The sequence below is a fragment of the Aulonocara sp. 'chitande type north' Nkhata Bay genome, linkage group LG5 (assembly GCF_057382095.1).
Source record: "Aulonocara sp. 'chitande type north' Nkhata Bay isolate Kocher_YH1m ecotype deep benthic linkage group LG5, A_spYH_male_GT1.1, whole genome shotgun sequence".
Classification (NCBI taxonomy): Eukaryota; Metazoa; Chordata; class Actinopteri; order Cichliformes; family Cichlidae; genus Aulonocara; species Aulonocara sp. 'chitande type north' Nkhata Bay.
In genome coordinates, this window is record NC_141348.1 from 1,322,659 (window position 1) to 1,335,440 (window position 12,782).

Below are 12,782 nucleotides of genomic sequence, written 5' to 3' on the forward strand. Positions count from 1 at the left end.
CAATTACACCACACCAGGGTCTGTGGCTCTTGCTCAGGCCACTTACACCACACCAGGCCTGTGGCACTTGCTCAGGCCACTTACACCACACCAGGGCCTGTGGCTCTTGCTCAGGCCACTTACACCACACCAGGGCCTGTGGCACTGGCTGAGGCCACTTACACCACACCAGGGCCTGTGGCTCTTGCTCAGGCCACTTACACCACACCAGGGCCTGTGGCACTGGCTGAGGCCACTTACACCACACCAGGGTCTGTGGCTCTTGCTCAGGCCACTTACACCACACCAGGGCCTGTGGCTCTTGCTCAGGCCACTTACACCACACCAGGCCCTGTGGCACTGGCTGAGGCCACTTACACCACACCAGGGCCTGTGGCTCTTGCTCAGGCCACTTACACCACACCAGGGCCTGTGGCACTGGCTGAGGCCACTTACACCACACCAGGGCCTGTGGCTGCTGGCTGAGGCCACTTACACCACACCAGGGCCTGTGGCTGCTGGCTGAGGCCACCTACACCACACCAGGGCCTGTGGCTGCTGGCTGAGGCCACCTACACCACACCAGGGCCTGTGGCTGCTGGCTGAGGCCACTTACACCACACCAGTGCCTGTGGCTTCTGGCTGAGGCGACTTACACCACACCAGGGCCTGTGGCTGCTGGCTGAGGCCACTTACACCACACCAAGGCCTGTGGCTCTTGCTCAGGCCACTCACATCACACCAGGCCCTGCGCTTCTGGCCGAGGCCATCTTCACCAAACCAGGCCCTGTGCTCCTTGCTGTGGCCATGTACAACACACCAGGCCCTGTGCTGGTTCCTGAGGCCATCTTCAACAATCCAGGGCCTGTGCTGTTGGATAAATGCCAAACTGAGCCTTTGGGTTAGGGTATTATGCAAACATGCAGGTATGGTTATAGGACTGTCTTCGTAACTTCAGGTACTTGCCACCTAATCACTTGAATCCATAAATTGAGACATTGTGCTGGGGCCAGCAGCTTACGGCCATACCACCCTGAGCACGCCCGACCTCGTCTGATCTCGGAAGCTAAGCAGGGCTGGGCTTGGTTAGTACTTGGATGGGAGACTGCCTGGGAATACCTGGTGCTGTAAGCCTTTCATTTTCATGTCATTGAACCGCTTTTGATCCAGAGAAGGGGTGTATTAAAAGACCAAAAGCAGCTGCCCATTAATGAGGGCACATTAACGACACTGCTTTTGGCTCTTTTCCAATGTCTTGTGCTGCTAGCTGATGCAACCTACACCACACAAGGGCCTGAGTGACCGGCTGGGGCCACTTACACCACATCAGGGCCTGTGGCTCTGGCTGAGGCCACTTTCACCACACCAGGGCCTGTGGCTGCTGGCTGAGGCCACCTACACCACACCAGGGCATTAGTTGCTATTGAGGCCAATTACACCACACCAGGGTCTGTGGCTCTTGCTCAGGCCACTTACACCACACCAGGGCCTGTGGCTCTTGCTCAGGCCACTTACACCACACCAGGGCCTGTGGCTGCTGGCTGAGGCCACCTACACCACACCAGGGCATTAGTTGCTATTGAGGCCAATTACACCACACCAGGGTCTGTGGCTCTTGCTCAGGCCACTTACACCACACCAGGGCCTGTGGCTCTTGCTCAGGCCACTTACACCACACCAGGGCCTGTGGCACTGGCTGAGGCCACTTACACCACACCAGGGCCTGTGGCTGCTGGCTGAGGCCACTTACACCACACCAGGGCCTGTGGCTGCTGGCTGAGGCCACTTACACCACACCAGGGCCTGTGGCTGGTGGCTGAGGCCACCTACACCACACCAGGGCCTGTGGCTGCTGGCTGAGGCGACTTACACCACACCAGGGCCCTTTTGCTGCTGGCTGAGGCCACTTACACCACACCAGTGCCTGTGGCTTCTGTCTGAGGCGACTTACACCACACCAGGGCCTGTGGCTGCTGGCTGAGGCCAATTACACCACACCAGGGTCTGTGGCTCTTGCTCAGGCCACTTACACCACACCAGGGCCTGTGGCTCTTGCTCAGGCCACTTACACCACACCAGGGCCTGTGGCACTGGCTGAGGCCTCTTACACCACACCAGGGCCTGTGGCTGCTGGCTGAGGCCACTTACACCACACCAGGGCCTGAGTGACCGGCTGGGGCCACTTACACCACACCAGGGCCTGTGGCTCTTGCTCAGGCCACTCAGATCACACCAGGCCCTGCTCTTCTGGCCGAGGCCATCTTCACCAAACCAGGCCCTGTGCTGCTAGCTGTGGCCATGTACAACACACCAGGCCCTGTGCTGGTTCCTGAGGCCATCTTCAACAATCCAGGGCCTGTGCTGTTGGATAAATGCCAAACTGAGCCTTTTGGTTAGGGTATTATGCAAACATGCAGGTATGGTTATAGGATTGTCTTCGTAACTTCAGGTACTTGCCACCTAATCACTTGAATCCATAAATTGAGTCATTGTGCTGGGGCCAGCAGCTTACGGCCATACCACCCTGAGCACGCCCGACCTCGTCTGATCTCGGAAGCTAAGCAGGGCTGGGCTTGGTTAGTACTTGGATGGGAGACTGCCTGGGAATACCTGGTGCTGTAAGCCTTTCATTTTCATGTCATTGAACCGCTTTTGATCCAGAGAAGGGGTGTATTAAAAGACCAAAAGCAGCTCCCCATTAATGAGGGCACATTAACGACATTGCTTTTGGCTCTTTTCCAATGTCTTGTGCTGCTAGCTGATGCCACCTACACCACACCAGGGCCTGAGTGACCGGCTGGGGCCACTTACACCACATCAGGGCCTGTGGCTCTGGCTGAGGCCACTTACACCACACCAGGGCCTGTGGCTGCTGGCTGAGGCCACTTACACCACACCAGGGCCTGTGGCACTGGCTGAGGCCACCTACACCACACCAGGGCATTAGTTGCTATTGAGGCCAATTACACCACACCAGGGTCTGTGGCTCTTGCTCAGGCCACTTACACCACACCAGGGCCTGTGGCTCTTGCTCAGGCCACTTACACCACACCAGGGCCTGTGGCTGCTGGCTGAGGCCACTTACACCACACCAGGGCCTTAGTTGCTGGCTGAGGCCACATACACCACACCAGGGCCTGTGGCTGCTGGCTGAGGCGACTTACACCACACCAGGGCCCTTTTGCTGCTGGCTGAGGCCACTTACACCACACCAGTGCCTGTGGCTTCTGGCTGAGGCGACTTACACCACACCAGGGCCTTTGGCTGCTGGCTGAGGCCACTTACACCACACCAGGGCCTGTGGCTGCTGGCTTAGGCCACCTACACCACACCAGGGCCTTAGTTGCTATTGAGGCCAATTACACCACACCATGGTCTGTGGCTCTTGCTCAGGCCACTTACACCACACCAGGGCCTGTGGCACTGGCTGAGGCCACTTACACCACACCAGGGCCTGTGGCTGCTGGCTGAGGCCACTTACACCACACAAGGGCTTGTGGCTGCTGGCTGAGGCCACCTACACCACACCAGGGCCTGTGGCTGCTGGCTGAGGCCACCTACACCACACCAGGGCCTGTGGCTCTTGCTCAGGCCACTTACACCACACCAGGGCCTGTGGCTCTTGCTCAGGCCACTTACACCACACCAGGGCCTGTGGCTCTTGCTCAGGCCACTCATATCACACCAGGCCCTGTGCTTCTGGCTGAGGCCATCTTCACCAAACCAGGCCCTGTGCTGCTTGCTGTGGCCATGTACAACACACCAGGCCCTGTGCTGTTTCCTGAGGCCATCTTCAACAATCCAGGGCCTGTGCTGTTGGATAAATGCCAAACTGAGCCTTTGGGTTAGGGTATTATGCAAACATGCAGGTATGGTTATAGGATTGTCTTCGTAACTTCAGGTACTTGCCACCTAATCACTTGAATCCATAAATTGAGACATTGTGCTGGGCCCAGCAGCTTACGGCCATACCACCCTGAGCACGCCCGACCTCGTCTGATCTCGGAAGCTAAGCAGGGCTGGGCTTGGTTAGTACTTGGATGGGAGACTGCCTGGGAATACCTGGTGCTGTAAGCCTTTCATTTTCATGTCATTGAACCGCTTTTGATCCAGAGAAGGGGTGTATTAAAAGACCAAAAGCAGCTGCCCATTAATAAGGGCACATTAATCACATTGCTTTTGGCTCTTTTCCAATGTCTTGTGCTGCTAGCTGATGCCACCTACACCACACCAGGGCCTGAGTGACCGGCTGGGGCCACTTACACCACATCAGGGGCTGTGGCTCTGGCTGAGGCCACTTACACCACACCAGGGCCTGTGGCTGCTGGCTGAGGCCACCTACACCACACCAGGGCCTGTGGCTCTTGCTCAGGCCACTTACACCACACCAGGGCCTTATTTGCTATTGAGGCCACTTACACCACACCAGGGCCTGTGGCTCTGGCTTAGGCCACTTACACCACACCAGGGCCTGTGGCTCTGGCTTAGGCCACTTACACCACACCAGGGCCTGTGGCACTGGCTGAGGCCACTTAGACCACACCAGGGCCTGTGGCTGCTGGCTGAGGCCACTCATACCACACCAGGGCCTGTGGCTGCTAGCTGAGGCCACTTACACCAAACCAGGGCCTGTGGCTGCTTGCTGAGGCCATCTTCACCAAACCAGGCCCTGTGCTGCTTGGTGTGGCCATGTAAAACACACCAGGTCCTGTGCTGGTTCTTGAGGCCATCTTCAACAATCCAGGGCCTGTGCTGTTGGATAAATGCCAAACTGAGCCTTTTGGTTAGGGTATTATGCAAACATGCAGGTATGGTTATAGGATTGTCTTCGTAACTTCAGGTACTTGCCACCTAATCACTTGAATCCATAAATTGAGACATTGTGCTGGGGTCAGCAGCTTACGGCCATACCACCCTGAGCACGCCCGACCTCGTCTGATCTCGGAAGCTAAGCAGCGCTGGGCTTGGTTAGTACTTGGATGGGAGACTGCCTGGGAATACCTGGTGCTGTAAGCCTTTCATTTTCATGTCATTGAACCGCTTTTGATCCAGAGAAGGGGTGTATTAAAAGACCACAAGCAGCTCCCCATTAATGAGGGCACATTAACGACATTGCTTTTGGCTCTTTTCCAATGTCTTGTGCTGCTAGCTGATGCCACCTACACCACACCAGGGCCTGAGTGACCGGCTGGGGCCACTTACACCACATCAGGGCCTGTTGCTCTGGCTGAGGCCACTTACACCACACCAGGGCCTGTGGCTGCTGGCTGAGGCCACCTACACCACACCAGGGCCTTAGTTGCTATTGAGGCCAATTACACCACACCAGGGTATGTGGCTCTTGCTCAGGCCACTTACACCACACCAGGGCCTTAGTTGCTATTGAGGCCAATTACACCACTCCAGGGCCTGTGGCTCTTGCTCAGGCCACTCACATCACACCAGGCCCTGCGCTTCTGGCCGAGGCCATCTTCACCAAACCAGGCCCTGTGCTGCTAGCTGTGGCCATGTACAACACACCAGGCCCTGTGCTGGTTCCTGAGGCCATCTTCAACAATCCAGGGCCTGTGCTGTTGGATAAATGCTAAACTGAGCCTTTGGGTTAGGGTATTATGCAAACATGAAGGTAGGGTTATAGGATTGTCTTCGTAACTTCAGGTACTTGCCACCTAATCACCTGAATCCATAAATTGAGACATTGTGCTGGGGCCAGCAGCTTACGGCCATACCACCCTGAGCACGCCCGACCTCGTCTGATCTCGGAAGCTGAGAAGGGCTGGGCTTGGTTAGTACTTGGATGGGAGACTGCCTGGGAATACCTGGTGCTGTAAGCCTTTCATTTTAATGTCATTGAACCGCTTTTGATCCAGAGAAGGGGTGTATTAAAAGACCAAAAGCAGCTGCCCATTAATGAGGGCACATTAACGACATTGCTTTTGGCTGTTTTCCAATGTCTTGTGCTGCTAGCTGATGCCACCTACACCACACCAGGGCCTGAGTGACCGGCTGGGGCCACTTACACCACATCAGGGCCTGTGGCTCTGGCTGAGGCCACTTACACCACACCAGGGCCTGTGGCTGCTGGCTGAGGCCACTTACACCACACCAGGGCCTTAGTTGCTATTGAGGCCAATTACACCACACCATGGTCTGTGGCTCTTGCTCAGGCCACTTACACCACACCAGGGCCTGTGGCACTGGCCGAGGCCACTTACACCACACCAGGGCCTGTGGCTGCTGGCTGAGGCCACTTACACCACACAAGGGCTTGTGGCTGCTGGCTGAGGCCACCTACACCACACCAGGGCCTGTGGCTGCTGGCTGAGGCCACCTACACCACACCAGGGCCTGTGGCTCTTGCTCAGGCCACTTACACCACACCAGGGCCTGTGGCTCTTGCTCAGGCCACTTACACCACACCAGGGCCTGTGGCTCTTGCTCAGGCCACTCATATCACACCAGGCCCTGTGCTTCTGGCTGAGGCCACTTACACCACACCAGGGCCTGTGGCTGCTGGCTGAGGCCACTTACACCACACCAGGGCCTGTGGCTGCTGGCTGAGGCCATCTACACCACACCAGGGCCTGTGGCTGCTGGCTGAGGCGACTTACACCACACCAGGGCCCTTTTGCTGCTGGCTGAGGCCACTTACACCACACCAGTGCCTGTGGCTTCTGGCTGAGGCGACTTACACCACACCAGGGCCTGTGGCTGCTGGCTGAGGCCACTTACACCACACCAGGGCCTGTGGCTCTTGCTCAGGCCACTCACATCACACCAGGCCCTGCGCTTCTGGCCGAGGCCATCTTCACCAAACCAGGCCCTGTAGCTCTTGCTCAGGCCACTTACACCACACCAGGGCCTGTGGCTGCTGGCTGAGGCCACTTACACCACACCAGGGCCTGTGGCTGGTGGCTGAGGCCACCTACACCACACCAGGGCCTGTGGCTGCTGGCTGAGGCGACTTACACCACACCAGGGCCCTTTGGCTGCTGGCTGAGGCCACTTACACCACACCAGTGCCTGTGGCTTCTGTCTGAGGCGACTTACACCACACCAGGGCCTGTGGCTGCTGGCTGAGGCCAATTACACCACACAAGGGCTTGTGGCTGCTGGCTGAGGCGACTTACACCACACCAGGGCCTGTGGCTGCTGGCTGAGGCCAATTACACCACACCAGGGTCTGTGGCTCTTGCTCAGGCAACTTACACCACACCAGGGCCTGTGGCTGCTGGCTGAGGCCACTTACACCACACCAGGGCCTGTGGCTGGTGGCTGAGGCCACCTACACCACACCAGGGCCTGTGGCTGCTGGCTGAGGCGACTTACACCACACCAGGGCCCTTTTGCTGCTGGCTGAGGCCACTTACACCACACCAGTGCCTGTGGCTTCTGTCTGAGGCGACTTACACCACACCAGGGCCTGTGGCTGCTGGCTGAGGCCAATTACACCACACCAGGGTCTGTGGCTCTTGCTCAGGCCACTTACACCACACCAGGGCCTGTGGCACTGGCTGAGGCCACTTACACCACACCAGGGCCTGTGGCTGCTGGCTGAGGCCACTTACACCACACCAGGGCCTGTGGCTGCTGGCTGAGGCCACTTACACCACACCAGGGCCTGTGGCTGCTGGCTGAGGCCACCTACACCACACCAGGGCCTGTGGCTGCTGGCTGAGGCGACTTACACCACACCAGGGCCCTTTTGCTGCTGGCTGAGGCCACTTACACCACACCAGTGCCTGTGGCTTCTGGCTGAGGCGACTTACACCACACCAGGGCCTGTGGCTGCTGGCTGATGCCACCTACACCACACCAGGGCCTGAGTGACCGGCTGGGGCCACTTACACCACATCAGGGCCTGTGGCTGCTGGCTGAGGCCAGTTACACCACACCAGAGCCTGTGGCTGCTGGCTGAAGCCACTTACACCACACCAGGGCCTTAGTTGCTATTGAGGCCACTTACACCACACCAGGGCCTGTGGCTGCTGGCTGAGGCCACCTACACCACACCAGGGCCCTTTTGCTGCTGGCTGAGGCCACTTACACCACACCAGTGCCTGTGGCTTCTGGCTGAGGCCACTTACACCACACCAGGGCCTGTGGCTGCTGGCTGAGGCCACTTACACCACACCAGGGCCTGTGGCTCTTGCTCAGGCCACTCACATCACACCAGGCCCTGCGCTTCTGGCCGAGGCCATCTTCACCAAACCAGGCCCTGTGGTTCTTGCTCAGGCCACTTACACCACACCAGGGCCTGTGGCACTTGCTCAGGCCACTTACACCACACCAGGGCCTGTGGCTGCTGGCTGAGGCCACTTACACCACACCAGGGCCTGTGGCTCTTGCTCAGGCCACTTACACCACACCAGGGCCTGTGGCTGCTGGCTGAGGCCACTTACACCACACCAGGGCCTGTGGCTGCTGGCTGAGGCCACCTACACCACACCAGGGCCTTAGTTGCTATTGAGGCCAATTACACCACACCAGGGTATGTGGCTCTTGCTCAGGCCACTTACACCACACCAGGGCCTTAGTTGCTATTGAGGCCAATTACACCACACCAGGGCCTGTGGCTCTTGCTCAGGCCACTCACATCACACCAGGCCCTGCGCTTCTGGCCGAGGCCATCTTCACCAAACCAGGCCCTGTGCTGCTAGCTGTGGCCATGTACAACACACCAGGCCCTGTGCTGGTTCCTGAGGCCATCTTCAACAATCCAGGGCCTGTGCTGTTGGATAAATGCTAAACTGAGCCTTTGGGTTAGGGTATTATGCAAACATGAAGGTAGGGTTATAGGATTGTCTTCGTAACTTCAGGTACTTGCCACCTAATCACCTGAATCCATAAATTGAGACATTGTGCTGGGGCCAGCAGCTTACGGCCATACCACCCTGAGCACGCCCGACCTCGTCTGATCTCGGAAGCTGAGAAGGGCTGGGCTTGGTTAGTACTTGGATGGGAGACTGCCTGGGAATACCTGGTGCTGTAAGCCTTTCATTTTAATGTCATTGAACCGCTTTTGATCCAGAGAAGGGGTGTATTAAAAGACCAAAAGCAGCTGCCCATTAATGAGGGCACATTAACGACATTGCTTTTGGCTGTTTTCCAATGTCTTGTGCTGCTAGCTGATGCCACCTACACCACACCAGGGCCTGAGTGACCGGCTGGGGCCACTTACACCACATCAGGGCCTGTGGCTCTGGCTGAGGCCACTTACACCACACCAGGGCCTTAGTTGCTATTGAGGCCAATTACACCACACCATGGTCTGTGGCTCTTGCTCAGGCCACTTACACCACACCAGGGCCTGTGGCACTGGCCGAGGCCACTTACACCACACCAGGGCCTGTGGCTGCTGGCTGAGGCCACTTACACCACACAAGGGCTTGTGGCTGCTGGCTGAGGCCACCTACACCACACCAGGGCCTGTGGCTGCTGGCTGAGGCCACCTACACCACACCAGGGCCTGTGGCTCTTGCTCAGGCCACTTACACCACACCAGGGCCTGTGGCTCTTGCTCAGGCCACTTACACCACACCAGGGCCTGTGGCTCTTGCTCAGGCCACTCATATCACACCAGGCCCTGTGCTTCTGGCTGAGGCCACTTACACCACACCAGGGCCTGTGGCTGCTGGCTGAGGCCATCTACACCACACCAGGGCCTGTGGCTGCTGGCTGAGGCGACTTACACCACACCAGGGCCCTTTTGCTGCTGGCAGAGGCCACTTACACCACACCAGTGCCTGTGGCTTCTGGCTGAGGCGACTTACACCACACCAGGGCCTGTGGCTGCTGGCTGAGGCCACTTACACCACACCAGGGCCTGTGGCTCTTGCTCAGGCCACTCACATCACACCAGGCCCTGCGCTTCTGGCCGAGGCCATCTTCACCAAACCAGGCCCTGTGGCTCTTGCTCAGGCCACTTACACCACACCAGGGCCTGTGGCTGCTGGCTGAGGCCACTTACACCACACCAGGGCCTGTGGCTGGTGGCTGAGGCCACCTACACCACACCAGGGCCTGTGGCTGCTGGCTGAGGCGACTTACACCACACCAGGGCCCTTTTGCTGCTGGCTGAGGCCACTTACACCACACCAGTGCCTGTGGCTTCTGTGTGAGGCGACTTACACCACACCAGGGCCTGTGGCTGCTGGCTGAGGCCAATTACACCACACAAGGGCTTGTGGCTGCTGGCTGAGGCGACTTACACCACACCAGGGCCTGTGGCTGCTGGCTGAGGCCAATTACACCACACCAGGGTCTGTGGCTCTTGCTCAGGCCACTTACACCACACCAGGGCCTGTGGCTGCTGGCTGAGGCCACTTACACCACACCAGGGCCTGTGGCTGGTGGCTGAGGCCACCTACACCACACCAGGGCCTGTGGCTGCTGGCTGAGGCGACTTACACCACACCAGGGCCCTTTTGCTGCTGGCTGAGGCCACTTACACCACACCAGTGCCTGTGGCTTCTGTCTGAGGCGACTTACACCACACCAGGGCCTGTGGCTGCTGGCTGAGGCCAATTACACCACACCAGGTTCTGTGGCTCTTGCTCAGGCCACTTACACCACACCAGTGCCTGTGGCTTCTGGCTGAGGCGACTTACACCACACCAGGGCCTGTGGCTGCTGGCTGAGGCCACTTACACCACACCAGGGCCTGTGGCTCTTGCTCAGGCCACTCACATCACACCAGGCCCTGCGCTTCTGGCCGAGGCCATCTTCACCAAACCAGGCCCTGTGGCTCTTGCTCAGGCCACTTACACCACACCAGGGCCTGTGGCTGCTGGCTGAGGCCACTTACACCACACCAGGGCCTGTGGCTGGTGGCTGAGGCCACCTACACCACACCAGGGCCTGTGGCTGCTGGCTGAGGCGACTTACACCACACCAGGGCCCTTTTGCTGCTGGCTGAGGCCACTTACACCACACCAGTGCCTGTGGCTTCTGTCTGAGGCGACTTACACCACACCAGGGCCTGTGGCTGCTGGCTGAGGCCAATTACACCACACAAGGGCTTGTGGCTGCTGGCTGAGGCGACTTACACCACACCAGGGCCTGTGGCTGCTGGCTGAGGCCAATTACACCACACCAGGGTCTGTGGCTCTTGCTCAGGCCACTTACACCACACCAGGGCCTGTGGCTGCTGGCTGAGGCCACTTACACCACACCAGGGCCTGTGGCTGGTGGCTGAGGCCACCTACACCACACCAGGGCCTGTGGCTGCTGGCTGAGGCGACTTACACCACACCAGGGCCCTTTTGCTGCTGGCTGAGGCCACTTACACCACACCAGTGCCTGTGGCTTCTGTCTGAGGCGACTTACACCACACCAGGGCCTGTGGCTGCTGGCTGAGGCCAATTACACCACACCAGGTTCTGTGGCTCTTGCTCAGGCCACTTACACCACACCAGGGCCTGTGGCACTGGCTGAGGCCACTTACACCACACCAGGGCCTGTGGCTGCTGGCTGAGGCCACTTACACCACACCAGGGCCTGTGGCTGCTGGCTGAGGCCACTTACACCACACCAGGGCCTGTGGCTGCTGGCTGAGGCCACCTACACCACACCAGGGCCTGTGGCTGCTGGCTGAGGCGACTTACACCACACCAGGGCCCTTTTGCTGCTGGCTGAGGCCACTTACACCACACCAGTGCCTGTGGCTTCTGGCTGAGGCGACTTACACCACACCAGGGCCTGTGGCTGCTGGCTGATGCCACCTACACCACACCAGGGCCTGAGTGACCGGCTGGGGCCACTTACACCACACCAGGGCCTGTGGCTCTTGCTCAGGCCACTCACATCACACCAGGCCCTGCGCTTCTGGCCGAGGCCATCTTCACCAAACCAGGCCCTGTGGTTCTTGCTCAGGCCACTTACACCACACCAGGGCCTGTGGCACTTGCTCAGGCCACTTACACCACACCAGGGCCTGTGGCTGCTGGCTGAGGCCACTTACACCACACCAGGGCCTGTGGCTCTTGCTCAGGCCACTTACACCACACCAGGGCCTGTGGCTGCTGGCTGAGGCCACTTACACCACACCAGGGCCTGTGGCTGCTGGCTGAGGCCACCTACACCACACCAGGGCCTGTGGCTGCTGGCTGAGGCCACCTACACCACACCAGGGCCTGTGGCTGCTGGCTGAGGCCACTTACACCACACCAGTGCCTGTGGCTTCTGGCTGAGGCGACTTACACCACACCAGGGCCTGTGGCTGCTGGCTGAGGCCACTTACACCACACCAAGGCCTGTGGCTCTTGCTCAGGCCACTCACATCACACCAGGCCCTGCGCTTCTGGCCGAGGCCATCTTCACCAAACCAGGCCCTGTGCTCCTTGCTGTGGCCATGTACAACACACCAGGCCCTGTGCTGGTTCCTGAGGCCATCTTCAACAATCCAGGGCCTGTGCTGTTGGATAAATGCCAAACTGAGCCTTTGGGTTAGGGTATTATGCAAACATGCAGGTATGGTTATAGCATTGTCTTCGTAACTTCAGGTACTTGCCACCTAATCACTTGAATCCATAAATTGAGACATTGTGCCGGCGCCAGCAGCTTACGGCCATACCACCCTGAGCACGCCCGACCTCGTCTGATCTCGGAAGCTAAGCAGGGCTGGGCTTGGTTAGTACTTGGATGGGAGACTGCCTGGGAATACCTGGTGCTGTAAGCCTTTCATTTTCATGTCATTGAACCGCTTTTGATCCAGAGAAGGGGTGTATTAAAAGACCAAAAGCAGCTGCCCATTAATGAGGGCACATTAACGACACTGCTTTTGGCTGTTTTCCAATGTCTTG

General features: G+C 58.6%; 4 non-coding genes and 3 pseudogenes across 4 annotated transcripts; all 7 read left to right on the forward strand.

The window, feature by feature from the left end:
- Nucleotides 1–994: 994 nt before the first annotated feature.
- Nucleotides 995–1,113, forward strand: LOC147329563 (5S ribosomal RNA). Its single transcript, XR_015129545.1, has one exon. It is a non-coding gene; the product is annotated as a 5S ribosomal RNA (ribosomal RNA).
- A 1,372-nt stretch (nt 1,114–2,485) lies between these two features.
- On the forward strand, nt 2,486–2,604 carry LOC147329564 (5S ribosomal RNA). The gene has a single exon (XR_015129547.1). It is a non-coding gene; the product is annotated as a 5S ribosomal RNA (ribosomal RNA).
- Nucleotides 2,605–3,937: 1,333 nt separating this feature from the next.
- Nucleotides 3,938–4,056, forward strand: LOC147329565 (5S ribosomal RNA). Its single transcript, XR_015129548.1, has one exon. It is a non-coding gene; the product is annotated as a 5S ribosomal RNA (ribosomal RNA).
- Nucleotides 4,057–4,876: 820 nt separating this feature from the next.
- On the forward strand, nt 4,877–4,995 carry LOC147329566 (5S ribosomal RNA; annotated as a pseudogene).
- A 699-nt stretch (nt 4,996–5,694) lies between these two features.
- On the forward strand, nt 5,695–5,813 carry LOC147329567 (5S ribosomal RNA; annotated as a pseudogene).
- A 3,042-nt stretch (nt 5,814–8,855) lies between these two features.
- Nucleotides 8,856–8,974, forward strand: LOC147329568 (5S ribosomal RNA; annotated as a pseudogene).
- A 3,565-nt stretch (nt 8,975–12,539) lies between these two features.
- On the forward strand, nt 12,540–12,658 carry LOC147329569 (5S ribosomal RNA). Its single transcript, XR_015129549.1, has one exon. It is a non-coding gene; the product is annotated as a 5S ribosomal RNA (ribosomal RNA).
- Nucleotides 12,659–12,782: the final 124 nt, after the last annotated feature.